The following is a 22,091-nucleotide window of genomic DNA, read 5'->3' as shown; positions in this document are numbered from 1 at the left end:
GAATGTTCCCAATGGACGAGGCTTAGGATCTCTGCTGAAGTAATCTGCAGTCTAACTCTTGTGGTAATTTTTACTTAACACTTCTCATAAGGATTATTAAACAATTATTTATTAACCCAATTAGGCTGCTTCTTAAGGACGGGGACTATGTCTGTTTTGTTCCTTTCTGTATTTCCAATTTATAGCACAATGTTTGGCAGAAAGATGTTCAAAAATTTTGTCAAGTGAGAAACAGGAGGAAAAAGATTTTAAATCTAAAGATCACATGCATAGAGCACACAAAATGTCCCTTTTTGGAAGTCACCAACTGGTCTAGATGCCCAGGACATTATTTTCCTCTAAAGTTCCTCTTATTTTATTGTCGAAGGCTGTCTATCAACCAGGAATAGAATTATTTGGTGCATATAAGCTGTTGCCATTCTACTTCCCCTTTCTAGTAAACTCACAGTGTAGGAGGACATCAGATTTCTTGTTCAGAAAAATGATGGGCCTGAAAGCCTTTCTGCCAAAAGCACCCAGAAATGCTGGATAAAAGTTAAGAAGCATCATTTTAAATATGTTTCTGAGTTGAGTCCTGCTTTTCCCCTCCGATTATCTATTCTGGTATTTGTTGTCCCCTTTTTTGGAATGTTTAGTCCCTTAACATTTAATGTAATGAGAGGTGTAGTTTGGTTTAAGTCTGGTTTTTCATATTTTTTTTCCTTTTTGTCTCCTTTGTTTTTTGTTTTGTTTTGCAGTTTCCTCACCTTCTATCTCCTTTGAAATTTTATTTTTATTTATTGGATTTTTAGCACTAATCTCTATTTATTCCAGAAGTTACAATATACATAATTAGCTTTTCAGTATATTTGGATTTAAAGTTTCATGTCTCATAATGTGTAAATCTTCATTTGTCCATTTAACCCTCTATCTGCCATCCTTATGCTCTAGTTATCATATGTATTACATCCACATTCATTATAATCTTCACAACTAATTTTATAATTTTTTCTTTAAACAATTATGTTTATTTGAAATAAAATAGGAGGAGCAGTCATATATATTTATTCGATATTTACCATTCTTGATTGATGGCTCTAATTCATTCCCGAAGATCTGAGCTTTTCTTTTATGTCACTTCCCTTTAGTCTGATGAATTCCCTTTAGCATTTCTTATAATGCACTCTGGTAGTAATGAAATCTCCTAGTTTACTTTTATTTAAACACCTTTTTATGGGGCACCTGGGTGGCTCAGTTGGTTGGGTGTCCGACTTCAGCTTAGGTCATAATCTCATGGTTCGTGAGTTTGAGCCTCTCATCAGGCTCTGCGCAGAGCCTGGAGCCTGCTTTGGATTCTGTGTCTCCCTCTCTTTCTGCCCCTCCTCCACTCGCACTCTGTCTGTCTCTCTCTCCCTCTCTCTCTCTCTCTCAAAAATAAATAAACATTAAAAAAATTTTTTTTTAACTTTTTAGTTTTCTTTCATTCTCATAGGATATATTTGCTAGATACAACATGCTGAATTAATAGTTTTTTTCTTTAAGGACTTGAAAATTATTGTTCACTGTTTTCTGGCCCTCATAGCTTTTGATGAAAAGTCCAAAGTCATTGAATGATTTTCCCTTTTGTACATAATGTTTCTTAGAGCTGCTTTCACAATTTTCTCTTTATTTTTGGTTCAACAGTATTTGCTTCTCTGTTGCTGTGTAACAAACTATTCTAAAACTTAGCTAAAACAATACACATTTATTATCTTACTGTTTCTGTGGGTCAGACATTCAGAACGTGGGTTCTCTGATATAGGTCTCTCATGGGCTAACTACAGTTTTCTCAGGCTTGATTGTGAAGAATGTGCACATAGCTCATGTGTGTGATTGTTGCCAACATTCAGTTCCCTATGGGCTGTTGGCCAGATGTCTCAGTACCTCATGAGCTGTTGGCCTGAGGTTTCCCTCAGTTCCTTGCTACATGGTCCTCCATAGAGCATCTCACATCATGGTAGCCTGTTTAGTGAAAGTAGGCAAGCAGTATGGAGGAAGGGGGGGTGGCAGTTGGGGTGGGGAGAGAGAGAGAGTGTGCACACTACCAAGAGGAAAGTCATAACTTTTGTCATCTAATCATGGAAGTTACATCCCATCAGTTTTCTCTATTTTATTCACCAAAAGCAAGTCAAAATGTTCAGCCGCACTCAAGGAAATGGATTACACCAGGGCATGAATACCATGAGGTTGGAGTCATTTGGACCCATGTCAGAAACTGCTTACCAGTTTGACTATAATATGTTCAGACATTGTTTTCTTTGTATTTTTTTTAAAAGTAGTCTCCATGCCCAACATGGGGCTTGAACTCACAATCCTGAGAACAAGAGTTGCATGCTTTACTGACTGAGCCAGCCAGATGCCCCTGTGTTTACTCTTATTGGGATTTGCTAAGCTTCTTGAATCTGTAAATATATGTATTTTATCAACTGTGGTATGTTTTGTTGCCATGATTTCCTCATATATTTTTTCTACCCCATTTTCTCTCTCTCCTCTATTTTGGGGATTCCAATTGCCTGTATGTCAGCCATCTTGATATTTCATCCCTCAGATTCCTAAGGTTCTGTTAGTTTTTTCAAAAATTTTCTGTTTTTTCAGATTTCTATTGATCTAACTTGAAAATAACTGACTCTGCTCTCAACTTTATTTCAGTATTAAATCTATCTAGGGAATTTTTCATTTCAAATATTGTATTTTTTCGTTCTAAAATTCCCATTTAAAATATGTAAAAATGTTGTAACCCTTATTAGAAATTTTTTCAAATTTTCACTATAATAGTAGCCTCAAAAAATGGAAGTGGTCAGACCTCTCACAACCTCTGGAAAGATGATTACTTAGAAGATATCCAACAAATGTTCACTGATTTGAATTTAGTCATAACAAAGCCAGTGAACAGAACATCAAGTCATAGAAATCCAGGAAAGGAGCAAGTAATACCAGATATCTTTACTGACTTGATCTGGGGAGTCAGGCACACTGACTTCAGATAAGTCTGATTAGTAGAGTACCAAGAAAAGGGATTGTGTGTCTTCACTTACAGACAAGGAAGGTTTCAAATCTGTGTGGCAGACAGATTGTAAGATGGCTCCCATGATTTCTGTCAATTGGTGTTTGCATCTTTGTGTAATCCCCTGCCCTTGAATGTAGACAGGACTTGTGACTTGCTTTTAACCAGTAGAATATGACAAAGGTGATGGAATGCCACTCCTGTGATTATGTTATATAAGACTTTGTCTTGTTAGCAGACTCACTTTACAGGCTATTTGCTAGCTTGATGAAGGAAATGATACTGTTGGGGAAACCTACATGACAAAGTCCTACAGGTGGCCTCCAGCCTCCAGCCTCCAGCCAGTAAGAAGCTGGTCTTACAACCACAAAGAACTGAATTCTACCAACAGCCCAAATCAATTTAAAAGCAGTTCTTCCCCCAGTTGAGCCTGCACATGAGAACGCAGCCCAGCTAACACCTTGCTTCTGTCTTGCAGAGGACTGAGCTAAGCCATCCTAAGTCTCCTGACCCACAGAAACTGTGAAATAATATATATGTGTTGCTTTAAGCCACTGAATTCATGGTAATCTGTTATGCAACAATAGGAAATGAATACAAACTGCATTGTTACAGAGTTGTGCTACCTTTTATTTTGTTGATTTTCTGAAGTGATTTCCATACTTAACATGCTGCTTAAGTTTTAGCAAATGAAATATTTTGAGAGCAGCAATTTTATAGAGTCATTGCAGGAAGAATAGGACTCCGGGGAACCCACAAGAAAAGCTTCTTTTTTATGATCTGGGGCCAGCATTACCACTCTTGTGAATTTGTCCATAAAAATAAAGGCTTATTCAGTGAGGATAAATGCATGTATATAGTTTTAATTGTATTGTTGTAGTGGCAAAATAACTGGAAACAAATTTTTAATAGCTAAATTGCTTTCCAAAAAGCCTGTTAGAATTCGCATTTCTTACAGCAGTGTGTAAGTGCCCTTTTTCCTCTGTCTTTTAATGGATTTCTCCTATCCATCTGTATTAGTTTGCTAAGGCTGCCAGAACAAAGTACCGGGTGGCTTAAATAACTGAAATATATTTTCTCACAGTTCTGGAGGGCTGTTTTTTTTCTGGGCCTCTCATCTGGGCTTATGGAAGGCTGTCTTCCACCTATGTCTTCCCATAGTCTTCCCTCTGTGTATTTGTATCCAAATTTTCTCTTCTTATATGGATACAAGTCATATTGGATTAGGGCCCACCCTGATGACTTTATTTTTATTTAATAAGGAAATATATATGTGCTTGTACTTATCCTTCATGATATATCACCGTTGTGATATTATCCTATTTTTTTAAGACAATGACAATTCTCCTTTGTGTATATGTTTATATATTTGTGAATAATTATATAAAAGTGGAAAAAGGTATAGAAAGATACAATATAGATTGGAAATATTGGATACATGGGGGGTGGAGGAGAGGGATGGTAAGGAGAGTGGCAGAGATGTAGAAAGCAAGCAAACAAGCAAATAAAAATCAACAACAAAATAAAAAAATACGGTGTTCATGCATGGATGGATAATACTATAAAATTTATTATTTTGAAAATTTTGGAGAGGGCCACCTGGGTGGCTTAGTCACTTGAGTGTCCAACTCTTGATTTTGGCTCAGGTCATAGTGCCAGGGTTGTGAGATAAAGCCCCGCATGGGGGTCCACGCTGAGCACGGAGCCTGCTTTGGATTCTCTCTCTTTCTCTCTCTGCCTCTCTCCCTCATTCGCATGCTGTCTCTCTCTAAAATTAAAAAAAATTTTTTTCTTTCATTGCCTATATATAGTTGTATAAAAAGAGTTGCAACCTCTCATTGACAAAGAGCAATAAGCATTTACTTATCTTCTCCAGCTGTGGCTTAACTGGACCAGCAGAGAAGGTTTTGCACAAAGCGGGATCAGTGGGAGGGCTAGGCAGGCTCTTCTTATGGAATAACAGAATCTCACGAGGTCAAGAAGAGATATGAGAAGCATGAGCAGGCCTAGGCTTGAAACTGGTACATTGTCATATATTGGCCAAAGGGAATGACAAAGTCAGGGGACTGGGAAGTATGCGCTACTCATGGAAGTGGAGTCGGGAGAGAGAGTTAATATTTCTGACCAATAATCTAATCTACAATAGTTATATAAATATCTATTTAGCGTTATGTATTTCTATGTGTACACAAAGAGTTTTATGAAAGGATAGATCCAAAATTAATGGGGATTATCTGAACATGGTAATGTTGGAAATCATGTTTACTTTTTGTTCTTTTTACTTTATGTGTTTAAATTTTTTGCCATGCATATACTGCTTTGTATCATCAACGATAACAATAAACGTATTTTATTGGGGAATAAAGTAATTTCCTCAAATGAATGGGATGGTAGGGAGAGAGAAGAGCAGTCTAAGTAGAGAAAGCCCTCTGGAGTCAGGCTGGCTTTATACACACAGCCATGAATCCTTAAATAACTTAAGTAGAAATTTTCTGACTTTGCCAACATAATTTTGGTTATTATGCAAAACCACTGAGTTCAGTCAAGTAGATATTCAGTTGTAATTTGGTATATTATCATCCTAATTTAATTTAATAATTATTTTCTGCTCTATAAGGAAAATAAAGGAGTGGTTCTCAAAAACCCAGCTGGTCCCTAATTGACCGGGGAGCTTTTCAAATTATATAAATTTCAAAGCCCTACTGCTGACTCAGGTCTGTGAGGTGAGGCTTAGAAAGTATTTTCACAAAGCTCGCGGATAATTTTTATGATCACTCACATTCGGAAACCCTTGGATAAAGCTGATGTTGTAGACATTGTCCAGCATCCCCTCTTCCACACAGACGATGAAAATGAAAAGAATTCAATTATGTGATTGTCTACAGGCTTTCAGAAGTCCTGACCGAGCAGACTAGCTCTTTATATTGCTCCCATGTCACTAGTGCGAACACTTGCCATGCGGCTTGACTGTGTAGACTCAGATATAAGTAGCCGTGAGATACGTGAACCTGATTCCTGGGGTTCATTTATATACCTGCTGAGGAACTGATTTACTTTTAAGTGAAATTTAATAGTTCTGAGAAATTCTTGATTAGGCTGACTTCCATGGAGAGGGTTTTCTAATAGGGTTGACAAACCTCCATATCACTAGAAACATCCTTCCTTAACCTCAAAATGCAAGTTTTCCTTCAGACATGCAGGTACTGGCTCAGTGAGCCTACAGGTACATGCCCTAGAGAGGGTATAGAATAAGTTCCTGAGGTTTAATTTTTTTTAACATGATTTGGTTCCTTTTATGCTTTGTACTTTCTTAACAGCCAGGCTTTGAGACTGCTTTATTCCCAAGTGGGCTGAGCTCAGGCCCATTGGAAGAGGAGATAAGCCTATTCTCTGCACTCTGGCTAAGAAAATAGAACAACAGACAAACAAAAAAACTAATGTCCAGAATTTGGGGGGTTAGGGGAGGTAGAAAAGATTTGGAATGTTTGGATATGCAAACGTCCTTTCCTTGAGAGAGGAAGAAGAGGAAAATCGAGGAAGCTACAAGGTTCTCTGACAAGCTTGTCAAATTTGTCTAATGTGGAGAACAAAATCAAATTGACAGGCAATTAACAATCTGGACCTGTTTTCAAAATTTCTCTGCATTACAGCCAAAGGAATTTGGAATTTACAGAGATACACAGTAGAGTAAATTTCCTCTCATATTTCATGTGCGTAAAGTGTGCTGAGAAAAATAAATAAACCTAAACTACACATACAAGAATATGTATTTCTTGTTCTCTTGCCCATCTCAAGGGCTGGAAAATTCCATCTCTACCCATTGCATCTTGAATTTCTCACTTGCTTGGTTTTGGAGAGAGTCTTATACTCCAGGCTGTAAAAGGTAGGCACAAATTCCTGTCAGGTACAGGCATCCTGATTCTTTCTAGCCACAAATTTGACCAATTTGTCCCTTGTGTCAATAATTAGGATTGCCAAGAAGAAAATGCAGAACAAATAAAAATGTGACTAGAATTATAAATTAAAACAAAAGACACAAAATTCAGATTTAAAATTTGGTTCTGTTGAAATGTGCTGACTCTGGTCTGGGGGAATGCCATCACTCTGTGGCTAGTCCTAACGAGTTCCAACATGGCCCTTTCCCTCAATTTTTCCGTCCATTATTCTTCCCTCACAGGATGCCATTCATCACTATATTAAAAGTGGTGATGTCTTAAGAAAAAAAAAAACACCTTTCAGTTCTTCTAAAGATATTCCATATAATGCTCAAGGTAAAAACGCTGCCTTCCCTTCTCAAAGAGTAGAACTTAACCAAGTGGCTATTACTTTACTTTAGGTTGTTTTGGAGAATATTTTTGTGGACCAAATTTATTCAATAGTTTTATGAAACAGCTACACATTCCCTTCAATTTGAACTAGTAAAGTGCTTTCAAAAACCTTAATATTCACTTATGAAATACAGCTAAAACATAGTACTCAAATTTATTATATGGATACAACTTGCTTTTGGATTTAGATTGTTTCAATTTCGTTCCAGTGTCAGTTTAGGCTACCACTGTTAAATCAGCCTTGGAAATGAAAGAATGAGTCTGGTTAAAAACATTTTTAATGTTAACTTTGGCCCTTGATAAAAGAAGAATTTTTTCTTCTAAATAGGGGAAGAGAAGGTTGGGAAGTACCATGTCAATGATTCTTTTTTTTTTTTTTCTTTTCTTTTTTTTTTTTCTTTTTTAATATATGAAATTTACTGTCAAATTGGTTTCCATACAACACCCAGTGCTCATCCCAAAAGGTGCCCTCCTCAATACCCATCTGTCAATGATTCTTAACATCATTGTAGCAGCCTGAGCTGACTAATAGAGATAGTTCAAAGGAGTAGTAGTCATAGGATGTACAGAGTAATCCTAAAAATAAGTAATGGCACATGTAGAGCATAACAGAAATAAAAGTAGAATGGGTACAAGTTAATCATCTGGTCTTAGGAGAACCAGACTGAAAATAAATGTTTAGGACTTCTCCTTTCCAACCATTACTGGACTAGTTAGTCTTGGATTTCTTCTCCTACTGCCGACAATAAGAACACCAGAAAAAATATGGTTTTAAGATTTTTCCTTATTTTTGGTTTTCATCAGTTTTCAAACTTATTTATTTTTTAAATTCCAGTACAACTAACATATAGTGTTATTGGTTTTTAGCAGTTTGACCCTGATGTGCTAACTAGCTGTGGTTTTCATTGTATTTATCCTATTTGGGGGTTTGTTGAGCTTATTGGATATGGAAATTAATATTTTCTACTAAATTTGGGAAATTTTCAGCCAACACTCATCAAATATTTTTCTGTCCCATACTCTCTTCTCTTTTGAGACTCCAATTATATTGTCCTACAGGTTTTTGAAAATGCTTCAATCTTTTTTCTGATTGTTCTTCATATTGAGTAATTTTTTTGATCTCCTTAAAGTTTACTGATTCTGTTTTCAAATATGAAGTTGAGTCTGACATTACAAATATGTAATGATTTCCATTTCTATATTCTACTTTTCACTCTAGAATTTGTATTTGTTCTTTTTTAAAAAATAATTTCCACATGTCTATTGAGATTCTTTATCTGTATGAGAATTGAGACCACTGTTTCCTTTAGTTCTTTGAACACATTTTAATTCTTTATAATGGCTGCTTTGAAATCTTTGACTTCTATATATAATATTGGGCCCACTTGGAATCACTATATGTTGACTTCCTTTCTCCCTGAATGTGTCATGCTTTCCTGTTTTTTGGGGGTTTTTTTTGTAAGGCTAGTAATTTTTTATTGAAAACTGAATACTATAGATAATACATTGTATCAACACTGGATATTCTTATATTCTTCTAAAGATTGTTGGTTTTTTTCCTTAGGCAAATCACATTCTTATCTTCATATTTTCTGCTAATATTATTATTAATTATTATTATTTTATTTTGAAGGGAGAGAGAGGGAATGAGCATGAGCAGGGGACAGGGGCAGAAGGGGAGAGAGAGAGAGAGAGAGAGAGAGAGAGAGAGAGAATCTTAAGCAGGTTCCACGTCCAGCATGGAGCCTGATGCGGGGCTCAGTCCCATGATGCTGGGATCATGACCTGAGCCAAAACCAAGAGTTGGACACTCATCTGACTGAGCCACCCAGGCGCCCAGGATTGTTGTTTTTTTAATTTTAATAAGCACTTAATTTGACTGGATTAAAACTGTTATCGTCCCATTGGTATCATTGGTATGTCCCATGCAATCATAAACTAGTAGTCAGTTTATGGGCAGATTAATATTCAGGTTTTGACACTTTTGTCCTTTTAGGATTACATTTCTAAATTTCTAGCTGCTCTTTCAGCTTTGAACTCTGCCCTCTGTTGCACTGAATGAGTAAGGCTTTAGTTTTCTGCTTCTGGATATATGGAGTTTGGAAGAATATTTTAAGACAAAAACATCCCAAACATAATTCTTACATATTTCAGTCATGGGTTTTCAAGTGGAAACTTTTCCGTGGTTTCTTTTGAATGCCTTTAAATAGTTGTTTTTTAAAAACATTTTGTCCAGATTTCATAATCAGTATCTGTGGAAGGATCTGCTTGAATATATCACCCTGTAAATATGGGAAACTAAACCTTCACCCTTACTTTTGAAAGATATTTTTGCTGCATTTAGAATTATGTGCTAAAAGCTTTTTCTTGTTTTTGTTCTGCACTTTAAGAGGTGTTCATTGAATTCTGGCTTCCATTGTTTCTAATGAGAATTTAGCTGTCATTCTTATCATTATTCCTCTGCATGTAATGTATCTCTTTTTCTCCAGCTTGGGTGTGTGTGTGTGTGTGTGTGTGTGTGTGCGGGAGAGCATATGTTGTACTTTGTCTTTGTCAACCTGGGGTTCACTAAATTTCTTGGATAAATATATGCCTAAGTACATGTTTTTCACAGTTTGGAAAAGTAATTTTTGCTCCATTTACTCTCTTCTCTCCTTCTGTGATTCCAATTATAAACATTAGACTGATTAATTTCTTTTAAAAACATATTATTTAAAAAAATAGTAACACTTCATAGTGGGATTTAAAACATATGTAACAATGAAATATATCACAAAAAAAAAGCCAAAAAATATGGAGGACTAGGAATGGAATTGTACAGTATACTCCCTTAATTGTATGTGTACAATATTAACCCTAATTAAGCTGTAATAAGTTAAAAATTACATATTGTAGTAAGTTAAAATTATATATTGTAATCCCTAGAGCAACCACTAAAAATAATGCAATGACGTGTTGCTAAAAAAAAGTAGAAGAATTGAAATGTAATATTAAAAATATTTGCTTAAGCCCAAAGAAAAAAGAAAGGAGGGAGAGAAGAAATAATAGATAGGACATATAGAAAACTAAAAGCAAGATTGTAAACCCAGTCCCAAAGATATCAATAATTATATTCACTGTAAATGGATTAAATACTGCAATTAAAAAAATAAGATGGTCAGAATGGATTAGAGAGAGAGACAAGTGTCTACAGAAGAATGCACTTTCAACATAAACTGATAAGTTCAAAGTACAAGAATGAGGAAAAAGGAGATCATGCAGGCAATAAGCATAAGAAAGCAGTTGTGATTATATTAATAGAATGCAAAGTAGACTTCAAGGAACATTGCCAGAGATAAAGAGGAACATTTTTTTTTAATGTTTACTTATTTTTGAGAGTAAGAGAGAGAGAGAGAGACAGAGCGTGAGCAGGGTCAGATCAGAGAAAGTGGGAGACAGAGAATCCAAAGCAGGCTCCAGGCTTTGAGCTATCAGCACAGAGCCTGATGCAGGGCTCAAACTCACAAATTACAAGATCATGACCTGAGCTGAAGTCGGACACTTAACTGATTGAGTCACCCAGGCGCCCCAAAAGAGGAACATTTTATAATGATGAAAGGATTGATTCATCAAGAAAATATAAAAATCCTAAGTATCTATAAACCTAATAATACAACTTCAAAATACATGAAGCAAAATTGAGAGAACAAAAGGGAGAAATAGACAAATGCACAGTTTTTAACATCCCTCTCTCGGCAATTAATGTAACAAGTGGATAAAACAAATAGACAAAAATCAATAGGAATATAGAAGATAGATCAACCAACTTGACTTAATTGAAATTTATAGCATATTTCACCCAGCGACTGCAGAATATGAATTCTTTCAAAGTGAATATGGAATGGTTGCCAAGTTAGACCATATGCTGGCTCATAAAGTAATTCTCTATAAATTTTAAAAGGTTGAAATCTTATAGAGTATATTCTCAGAACAGCATGAAATTAAATTAGAAATTAATTACAAATAAAGTACCTAAAGAAACTCTAGATATTTGGAAATGAAACAACTCATTTCTCTATAAGCCATATGTCAGGAAACAGCAAAGAGGAAAGTAGAAAATATTTCAAACTGAATGATAATAACAAATACTTCAAAAGTTATGGGGAAATTTTTTATCTTTTTTAAATGCTTATGTCAGATCATGGCAAATTCTCAAATCAATGACCTCAGTTTCTACCTTAAGAAGCTGGAAAAAGAGGAGGTAAACAAAGTTAGAAAAAGTACAAGGAAAAAACAAAGAGCAGAAATCAATAAGACAGAAATATCCAAACAATGGGGAATAATAAATAGTTAAAAGTTGGTTTTTTGAAAGAAGTAATAAAATTGGCTAACCAAGAAAAAAGGAGAGAAAACACAAATTACTAAAATGAGGAATGAAAGAGGGACTATGGATATTAATGAACTATCTGGGGTGATGGAAATACTCTGTATCATAATTGCTATTTTGTTACAGGAGTATGTACATTTGTTAAAACCCATTGAACTGTACACTTAAGATGTATGCATTTCACTGTAAGTAAATTTTACCTTAATTTTAAAAAGTTAAGTCAAATGTATCATGTTCTCTGTTGGCTTCTTTCTTTCCTTTTGTGTATGCTTTTGTGCAAACCAGCATTTAGGTAAGACTTGAATTTATTCATCCTGTTCTCTAACTTGGATTCAACCCATTCTCTAACTTGGAAATGCAGTCTTTTGACCTATTCATTTTGTAGTTACTGTAATTGTATGTTCTTATTTCCTTTCTTCTTAGATTATAAACTCCTTAAGAATAGGCCCGTCTCTTCTGTACACTATGTTCTGAGGACCTCATCTGGTACCATGAACTTTGTGGGTGCTTGACAAATATCTGGATTATTTCTCAATGTCCAGCTTTTGATCATAATTAAAGCAAGCAGAGCTAACCAAGATAGGGTCAAATATCAGGCATTTAAGAGGGTGAATTAGAGCATGGCTGCGAGTGCTTTTGTGAGTGACTGTACATGTATAGCTCTGTTCCACAACAGATGAAGAACAATTTGGGTTCATTCCACATTAGTTATTTTTTTTCTTTTTGTTACTGGGCATGCTTAAGACTTCTCATTTTTAATAGGTCTGGAAAATCATCTCAAGAATGTTACTTTGTTGTAAAAAAAACATCTCTAACGATGTTAAGGATTACCGTGCCTCACTTCCTTGTCAGAAACCTCATCGACAGAAATGAAATCACATAGGATGTATAGGGGAAAAAAATTCCCTAAGGTCATATAAATTGTTAAATGTACAACACTCCATGGTAAATGTTAATTAAAATAAAGTCAAATGGGAGGGACCATATCAAATATGCATTGGAGCCTTAACCCTAAGAAAGTGGGTAAGATTTACTTCTAAGCGTGTGACTTTGAGGGAGTAAAGAAGAATTAAGAGGGCTGGTGGGAGAAAGAAAGAAGTGGGGGACAGATTGGAGGTGAGGACAACTTATTTTTAAAGCATCAGAAGCTCGAGTTCATCAATTCAGAGGCCATATGCTCCTTTCTTTCCTCCTCAACATTTATTGTGCATTGATTTTGTACCACGTGCTCTGCATGGTTCCATGGCCATTGAGACAGTCCCTGCCCCTGGGACAGTCTGGGACTTCTGGGGATTCAGTGTGTAATCTGTACAAAGTGCCTCCTATTTCTGGACATTTGGGCACCTTTCAGTCTTACTGTGTTTATTCACTTTATGGATCCTAATACCCCTCCCTCTCCCCTGGCAGCTCTCCACTTAGATTTCAAACTTATGAAAAACTAGGCCCTGTCTTATGACTTCATCTGTTATTTTATACAGAACCTAACACCCTGTAGGCAGCATAGCATTACTGTCCTTAGCCTCCAGCAAAGGGGCCTTTGGCTTGGGTCCTATGCCTCAGAGGGCTCCATTTATCACACACACACACACACACACACACACACACACACACACACACACACACAAATATAAATGTGTGGACTGTGTGTCACTCATGAGATGAGCTCAGCTGTGGCACAGCATGACCTGTAATCCTAAACAACCCCTCTTGAGACAAACCCATTCATCTCTCCATCCCTTGTTCCTGTCCTCAAAATAAAAAGTGACTGTGTCTGCGTGCTGAAGATTGTAGTTTGTGCCACTGCAAACATTAGAAACAAACATTTCTGAGGGAAGGATTTGAGTAGTAGAAGCACTCAGGTAAGAGAGAAAACTAATTAACTAACCTGCCAATTTCTTCGTCTCAGATGATATGAATACATTTTCACACAATGAGTTGTTATGTTGCAATACTGCCTAGCATCCATTTTCTTACTCGCTTACAACCATTGAACACGACATCAGGGAAAGATTGTATAATACTAAATGATTCATATTACTCTTAAGTTGATATGTACTAGGTCTAGATATAACATGTGTTATAACTGATTCTTAATTTTTTTTAAACATTTATTCACTTTTGAGAGACAGAGTGTGAGTGGCAGATGGGAGGGAGAGAGGGAGACACAGAATCCCAAGCAGGCTCCAGGCTCTAAGCTGTCAGCACAGAGCCTGACACGGGTCTTGGACTTACAAACCATGAGATCATGACCTGAGCCAAAGTCGGACACTCAACCTACCGAGCCACCCAGGCACCTCTATAATTGATCCTTTATATAAAATCTCAGATATAGATGCTGATTTAAGAGATGATAAAAATTATTAAATGATAATGGTATATACAGTGAAATTAAAATACCTTGTAATATTTAGCAATTGCAATACTTTTTCATATGTAGCTTTATTACAGTGTTTGAGCATGATACAAAAATTCATGATTTGTTTCTGAATCTAAGTAATGCTGTAGAGATTTTACTTTAGTTGCTATTGTTTCAGCAAAGTTTCTCCAAATTCAAATCAGTAAAAAGCAAACAAATAAACAAACAACAAAACTTACATAGGAACTTCTCTGGTTCAAGAAAGGCCATCTAATTTGGAATGACTCACAGTAGAAACAAATTATATGAAAAATCTTGATTATGACCACATAATTAGTGGTTTTGCTAAGATGAAAACTAGAAAAGTAAATTTCATGGAATAAATGTAATTAATGAATTTTGTGTGTCTTTGTTTTGTTATTCCTCAGTTATTACTGACTTATCAACAGAGCACCCCAGACATGCAGTAATAATTAAATTCAGTTATCTCTGATATTTAGCTGACTTTTGACATATAAAACAACATAATTTCATACATTTAAAAATATTTGTTATGAAAGGTAATTTGTCAAGGTACAAGGATAGAACCTATTTTATTTGAAAGTTTATTAATATAACTCAGAACTTTCAAGTATTTTTTTTTTCTGCTGGTTTGTAAGTCTACATTTGTCCTCTTGCACTGGGCCATGTATATGCTAGGGGAAGTTTCACAAAGTATGGTGTAATGAATATATTTTTGTTTATTGGTTGATATAAGAACTTCATGGGAAATAAACATTTTCTTCATGGTTAGAATTCATTTTAAAAAAACAATGCTTTAATTTGCTGAAAATCTTTTTCTAGCAATTTTTTTTAAGTTTATTTATTTATTTTGAGAGAGAGAGAGGGAAAGCTCCCAAACAGCTCTGCACTGTCAACACGGGGCTTGGAGCTGGATGCAGGGCTCAAACTCAATAACTGTGAGATCTTGACCTGCGCCAAAATCAAGAGTCAGATGCTTAGCTGACTGAGCCACCCAGACACCCCTTCAAGCAGTTTTAAATGAAAGTTTCTGGTGATTTCTTTCCCTCTAGAATGATTCTCATATTTTAAAATAGCATTTGATAATGTCTCAGTTGGCTTCTTTTCTCCTTTCTAAAAAGCTCAGATATTAAATCAGATGCCCCTAAGGGAGGTATCTTGAGGTGGGTGGTGTGATGGGGGGAGGCAGAGCCCTCCAAACCAGTCAAGAGCATCTTGCCAGGCTCAGTCTGGTGTGGGGTCAGAGCCTCATTGGGAGAAGGAGGCAGTCTACTTTGTGGGGAGTGCAGGGTGGGGTGTTAGAGCCACGCTGGGTAAGGAGGGCATTCACATGGTAGGGCACCCAGAGCAGAGTGTCAGAGCCCAAGCCGGGTGGAAGGGTGCCCATGTGGAGTGCAGCCTGGCCATGAGGTTTCAAAGCCTGAGCAGAATAAAGACGTCGTCTATATAGGGAACACCTGGCAGCAATAATGGGAAATGGATTACAAACTGGGGGATTAATCAAAAAGATGAAGATATCAAGAAAAATGGGAGTCAGGATTTTCACTATGTAGTGGAAAGGGAGAAAACTGGGATGAACACTGTGGTGTTAGGTTGGAATCGGCTGTATTGGTGTGAACTCATGATTTCAATAAATATAATAGTTTAAATTAATAAAATAAATAAAGAGATGGGTATAGATGTGCATGTGTATGCACGATGGCCTTGCAGTAGCACCCCCTTTCCACCTCAGTAGCAATGAGCTCACTTTCCATCCAAGTTTCTAAATATCATTTTCTACTAAATAAGTATCAGGGTTTTCCAGAGATGACTGATTCCAGGGCTCAGTCAAAACTTTTGGGGCATCCTATTGGGCCAGAGAGTAAATTGTTCTCAGAATGAAGGCCCATATCAAAAGGATATATGCACAGCACAGGAAACCATCAACAAAATGAAAAGGAAACCTACCGAGCAGCTAATACCCAAAATAAAGAATGCATAAAAATCAATAGAAGAAACCAATTTGATTTAAAAAAGGTGGGGAGAGGAGATCTGAATATACATTTTTCCCAAAGAAGACATACAGATGGCCAAGGTATAATGTACCTATACCTGTTGCTCAACATCATTAACCATTAGGGAAGTGCAAATCAAAACCACAATGAGATATCACCACAACTGTTAGAATGGCTACTATCAAGGAGACAGGAAATGTTAGTGAGAGTATGGAGAATAGGAAACTCTTGTACACAGTTGGTGGAAATGTAAATTGGTGCAGCCACTATGGAAAACAATATGAAGTTTCTTCGAAAAAATTAAGAATAAAACTACCATATGATCTAGCAATTCCATTTCTAGGCATTTGAAGAAAATGAGAACACTAACTTGAAAAGATATATTTACCCCCAAGTTCATGGCAGCATTATTTCCAGTAATTAAGATACAGAAGCAACCTAAGTGTCCATCTACGGACGAATGGATAAAGAAAATGTGTTGTAGCCTGGTGCCCTCCTGCTGCTCCTGCTGGGCACTGCAGATGGCCAGGGCTCCACCCACAGTCTGACCTCTGCTTCAACACCCTGTCAGGTGGTTTGAAGCTTTTTGTTAAGAGAACAGAAATGCTTCTGCCTCTTTTCAGGAACTGGAGGATAAGAAAGAGTTATCAGAGGGATCAGAAGATGAAGAATTGCAGTTAGAAGAGTTTTCCTGTTGAAAACACTTGATCCCAAAGACTGGAAGATAAAGCAATGATTTTAAAACATCACCCAGACAAATGGAAAGCAGCTGGTGAACCAATAAAGAAGGAGATAACAACTACTTCACTTGCATAACTAAGGCTTACGAAATGTTATCTGATCTGGTGGAAAGACAAGCATTCAGCAATGTAGATCCTACTTTTGATAACTCGATTCCTTCTAAAAGTGAAGCAAAGGACACTTTCTTTGAAGTGTTTCCCCCAGTGTTTCAAAGGAATTCCAGATGATTGAGTAAAAAGAAAAATGTCCCTAACCTGGGGTTATGAATTCATCATTTGAAGATATTGATGAATTTTGTTCTTTCTGGTATAATTTTGATTCTTGGAGAGAATTTTCTTATTTAGATGAAGAAGAAAAAGAAAAAGCAGAATGTTGTGATGAGAGGAGATGGATTGAAAAGCAGTAGAGAGCAACGGGGCACAAAGAAAAAAAGGAGAAATGAACAAAGTAAGAACATTAGTTGACAATGCACATAGCTGTGGTCCAGTGATTAAGAAGTTTAAGGAAGAAGAAAAAATTGTGAAAGAAGCAGAAAAGAGAGCCAAAGCAGAAGCACAATGGAAGGGGCAAGAAGCTAAAGAAAAACAAAGACAAGCCGAACTAGAAGCTTCTTGGTTAGTGAAAGAGAAAGAGGAGGAGGAAGTTAGACAATAAGCATTATTGGCTAAGAAGGAAAAACTATTCAGAAAAAAGCCATTAAAAAGGAAAGGAAAAACTTTGAAACACATAAGACCTGGAATCACTTTTTTTTTTTTTTTTTTTGAGAGCATGAGAGCAGGGGAGAGGGGTGGGGGGTGGAAGGGAGAGAGAGAGAGAGAGAGAGACAGAGAGAGAGAGAGAGACAGAGAGAGAGAGACAGAGAGAGAATCTTAAGTAGGTTCCATGCTCAGTGCAGAGCCAGATTCGGGGTTCGATCCCAGGACCCTGGGATCATGACCTGAGCCAAAATCAAGAGTTGGACACTCAACCGACTGAGCTACCCAGGTGCCCCTGGAATCACTTTTCTGACAATGAGGCAGAGCAGGTTAAAGTGATGGAAGAAGTGGAAAAATGTTGTGATTGACTTGAACTAGCAAGCTTACTGTGTTTGAAACACTGACATCACCTACGAAAGAAGTAGCAAAATCTGCTCTGTAAAAAAGAGAAGAAATAAATGAGCACATTAGAAAAGAGAGGAATCTGAAGCTCTCCTGTGACAGCATCTAAGAATGCAGACAAATCAACTGACAAAGTGGAAATGGCAGTAAAAATTAGGCAGAAGATGATTTGCAATTACTACTTAATTGAACCTCTTTCCTGTGGAACAAAGTGAGGATGGGAAGTTATTGCTAATTACATGAACATACCTTCTTCTGGAGTCAAGAGGACTGCCAAAGATGTTATTGGTAGAGCAGAGTCTTCAAGAACTTGATCCTCATAAAAAAAGATGACACAAACAAAAAGGATTTTGATAAAATTTAAAAAGTGCATGGAATGGTGTCCCAAGCAACACCTTCAGAACGATTTGAAGGTCCATGAACAGATTTCACCCCTTGGACAACAGAACAGAAGCTTTTGGAACAAGCTTTGAAAACACACCCATTAAATACACCTGAGAGATTGGAAAAACTAGCAGAAGCAGGGCCTGGCAGGACAAAGAAGGACTGCTTGAAATGATAGAAGGAATTTGTCGGGATTGTAAAAACAGAGAAAGCTGCTCAAATGCAAGTGCTGAATGCAAGTAGACCCAAGAAATGGCTCACGACAATTTTTGTTGTATGTGCATTTTTAAAATAAAACTGAAAATACTGTACAAAAAGAAAATGTGTATATAAAAAATTTTTTTTGATGTTTATTTATTTTTGAGAGAGAGACAGAGTGTGAGCGAGGGAGGGGCAGAGAGAGAGAGAGGAAGACACAGAATCTGAAGCAGGCCCCAAGCTCTGAGCTGTCAGCACAGAGCCCGACTTGGGGCTCGAAATCACAAACTGTGAGATCATGACCTGAGCTGAAGGAGGACACTTAACTGACTGAGCCGCCCAGGCACCCAGCCACCCAGGCGCCACTGTGTGTGTGTGTGTGTGTGTGTGTGTGTGTGTGTGTGTGTGTGTGTGTTTATACACAATGTGTACACATACACAATGTGTATGAATATCAAATCAGTGTATTGTACACCTACAATTAACATAATGCTATGTGTTAATTATACCTCAATAAAAAATAAATAAAAAGTAATACAACAACAACAAAAGCACAAAGAAGCCAGCTTGAAGGAAATCTTACTGATCAATTTGAGCAGCAAAAAGATATTATCTATTATCTAAGAGATGGTAACCCATTGAATATAATAGAAGTCATAAGTTCATGCTAATATAAATTAATAAATGATGACTTGATGAAGAATGGAATATTCACATTATTTTAAAGTGTCTCTACATAAAATATTTATTAATTATAAAGAGAAGAGTAAGTTTGCAGTGGAGAATCTTGGCAGATACCAAATAGTTAAATCAAATAGTTAAAGCTGACATTCTCTATAAAGGAACAAATCAAAATCTGCACCACCTGGGAATGCAATGAGATCTCAGCATTGTTTCTGCAATATTCCCACCAAAGATGCAGAACCTGAATTTAATCAGGAGAAAACATCAGACAACTCTAAATTGAGAGACATTCTATAAAATAACTGGCCTGTCGTTTTCAAATGTCTCAGGGCCATGAAAGACAAGGAAAGACAGAACTGTTCTAGTCTGAAGGAGACTAGAAACAGAACATCTCAATGCAACGTGTGACTGTGAACTAGATCTATAAAAGACAGTAATGGGACAATTGGGGTCTGAGGATTAAACTGGAGTGTAGTGTCAGTGTTAACTTTGTGGTTGTGATGGTTGCATTGCAGAGTGTGGGAGGATGTTATTTGCAGGAAATACACACTAAAGCACTTACAGGGTGATGGGGCATCAGGCTGGCGATTTATTCTCAAATGCCTCAGGAAGAAAAGGTCTTTGAATTCCACTTAACTTTTCTGTAAGTTTGGGATTATTCCAAGACAAAAAAAATATGCTAAATATAAAAAATTGAAAATAATCCTTTCGAATTATAATTTTTTTTAACGTTTATTTATTTTTGAGACAGAGAGAGACAAAGCATTAACGGGGGAGGGTCAGAGAGAGAGGGAGACACAGAATCTGAAACAGGCTCCAGGCTCTGACCGGTCAGCACAGAGCCCAACGCGGGGCCTGAACTCATGGACCGCGAGATCATGACCTGAGCCGAAGTTGGCCACTTAACCGACTGAGCCACCCAGGCGCCCCTCGAATTATAATTTTTAATTTACAAATTATAATTCTGAACATGAATAGAAAATCACAAATCAGTTTTGGCCAACTAACCTGAAGCCACTTTAAGAGCACTGTTTATGTAAGACATCCCCATTGTTCTAGTGAAATGGCAGATAAAACGCAAGAAATGTTTTGCCTTGTAATTGATATATAAGCACAAAATCCCATATAGCGAGGGGAGAAGCCTACATCCATATGAATACTGAGTACTCAGTACCGAGGTCTGAAGTAGACTGCTGAGCACAGAGTAGATTTCTTACATCATTAGAGCAGAAAAAAGCATGTGTTCTGCCTACTAAGACAGAACATCACAAGTGGTTGGATTGTTAATTAATTGGTTGATTGATTGGTTCATCCTGGCTCTGCCATTTACTAGCTGTTAGACCTAGACAAGTCACTTAATCTTCCTATGTCTCAATTTCCTCATATGTTTAAGGATAATTACAGTGCCTACTTCATAGGTGCTCACAGGGTGAACTTTAAATGAATTAGTATATGTACAGTGCATAGAATACTGCCTGGCATGAAATAATGCTACCTGAAAGTATTAAATGCTACCTGTTGTTGTCATTGTTATTAACTCATTCATCAACAGTACAATCTGCATTTTTCACTGTTAATGATGGTAATGTCATGGTATGTCACTCCCTACAGGAAAGTGACAGAAACTTTCCCTGCTGTGGAAATTTCTTATACCAGCCCCAACCCCCTCCCCTGCACCCCCACCCAGACTGTGTCCCTCTGGACCCTTCTTAATGGCAGAGTGTCAGTAGCCACCATGGCCTGACCTCAGCCTAGAACCCCACTGGCTGAGCTGGGAGCCCTTAGTCAGCATATCTAGAACATATTTTATATTTTCTGGCAAATGGTTCATTGTTTCCTTTCATGTGACTCTGCCTTTAGGATGTTTGCCTCTTTACCTCCTTGTAGAACTAATCAAACTGTCTAGAACTACTGACCAAACTCTACCTCCTCCGTGTCCCGCAAAGCTCCCCTGTTCACCTCGGTCCATTTTGAAGTCAACACAGAATCTTCAATGCATTTGAAACTGATATACTGTTGCATTTTTATTTGACATTTTATGTTTTCAATAACTATTCAGTGCTTAGGCCCCAAAATTCTATGATTATGAGCATACGATTATGAGCCTTGACAGAGGAGGGTTTCCATAATTTTTTTAAGGATCATGTGTAAAATTTTAAGCTTTTATTATTGTTATCAGTCAGTAGTGAGACTTCAGTTCTTGTTTGCTTGCATCTATTTGTGGGACTCATTTAGGCAACTAACTCCCTTATGGTCTGTGAGTCATTTATTTATGCATTTTACTGCTGTGTCACTGTGACGAGCAGATGGCAGTAGATATCTCTGGACTTGATTTAAGGACTTGAATTTCCCTTGCATTTATGGATTGCCACTTTTAATGCTGCCATCCCCTTCAAAGTTGCTTGCTGGAGAGCATCTGAGAATGTACAGTAAACACCTGTGTTTGCTTTACCTCGTCTAGCACAGATGCCTAAGTGTGGACACCAGTGGAGAGAATAGGAATTTCAGAGTCAGTCGACTACAGCTGCATTTAACACTTGGCTCTTCAAGAAGGTAGATCATAATAGCTGATGAGTTTGGGCAAATTTCTTCATCAAAGAATAGTGAGTGGCATTGACTGTTGACTCCCCAGAAGGCCACCAGAAAAACAAAAGAAAACAAAACAAAACCTATTGATCAAACAAATCTATTTGTATTGGATTTGCTGTAGAAAGGGGGAGCATCATCTTGACAGAGTAATATCTCAGGAGAAGTCAGGGGAGGATACTTATAGGATTTAGATAGGTTGGATAGCTTGTAATGTGGAGAACTAGTTGAGGAGGGGGAGAAACTGTGACATAACAATACTGGGTTGGTGGCCCGAATGAGACAAGCATGCAGCTAATGTTGGAATTAACCTA

General features: G+C 37.1%; 1 pseudogene; it reads left to right on the top strand.

Annotated features, from left to right (window-relative positions):
• The first annotated feature begins 11,530 nt into the window (after nucleotides 1-11,530).
• On the top strand, nucleotides 11,531-18,604 carry LOC109250394 (dnaJ homolog subfamily C member 2-like; annotated as a pseudogene).
• Nucleotides 18,605-22,091: the final 3,487 nt, after the last annotated feature.

The sequence above is a fragment of the Panthera pardus genome, unplaced genomic scaffold (assembly GCF_024362965.1).
Source record: "Panthera pardus isolate Hobbes unplaced genomic scaffold, ASM2436296v1 HiC_scaffold_21, whole genome shotgun sequence".
Classification (NCBI taxonomy): Eukaryota; Metazoa; Chordata; class Mammalia; order Carnivora; family Felidae; genus Panthera; species Panthera pardus.
This window is presented reverse-complemented; position numbering and strand designations above follow the sequence as displayed.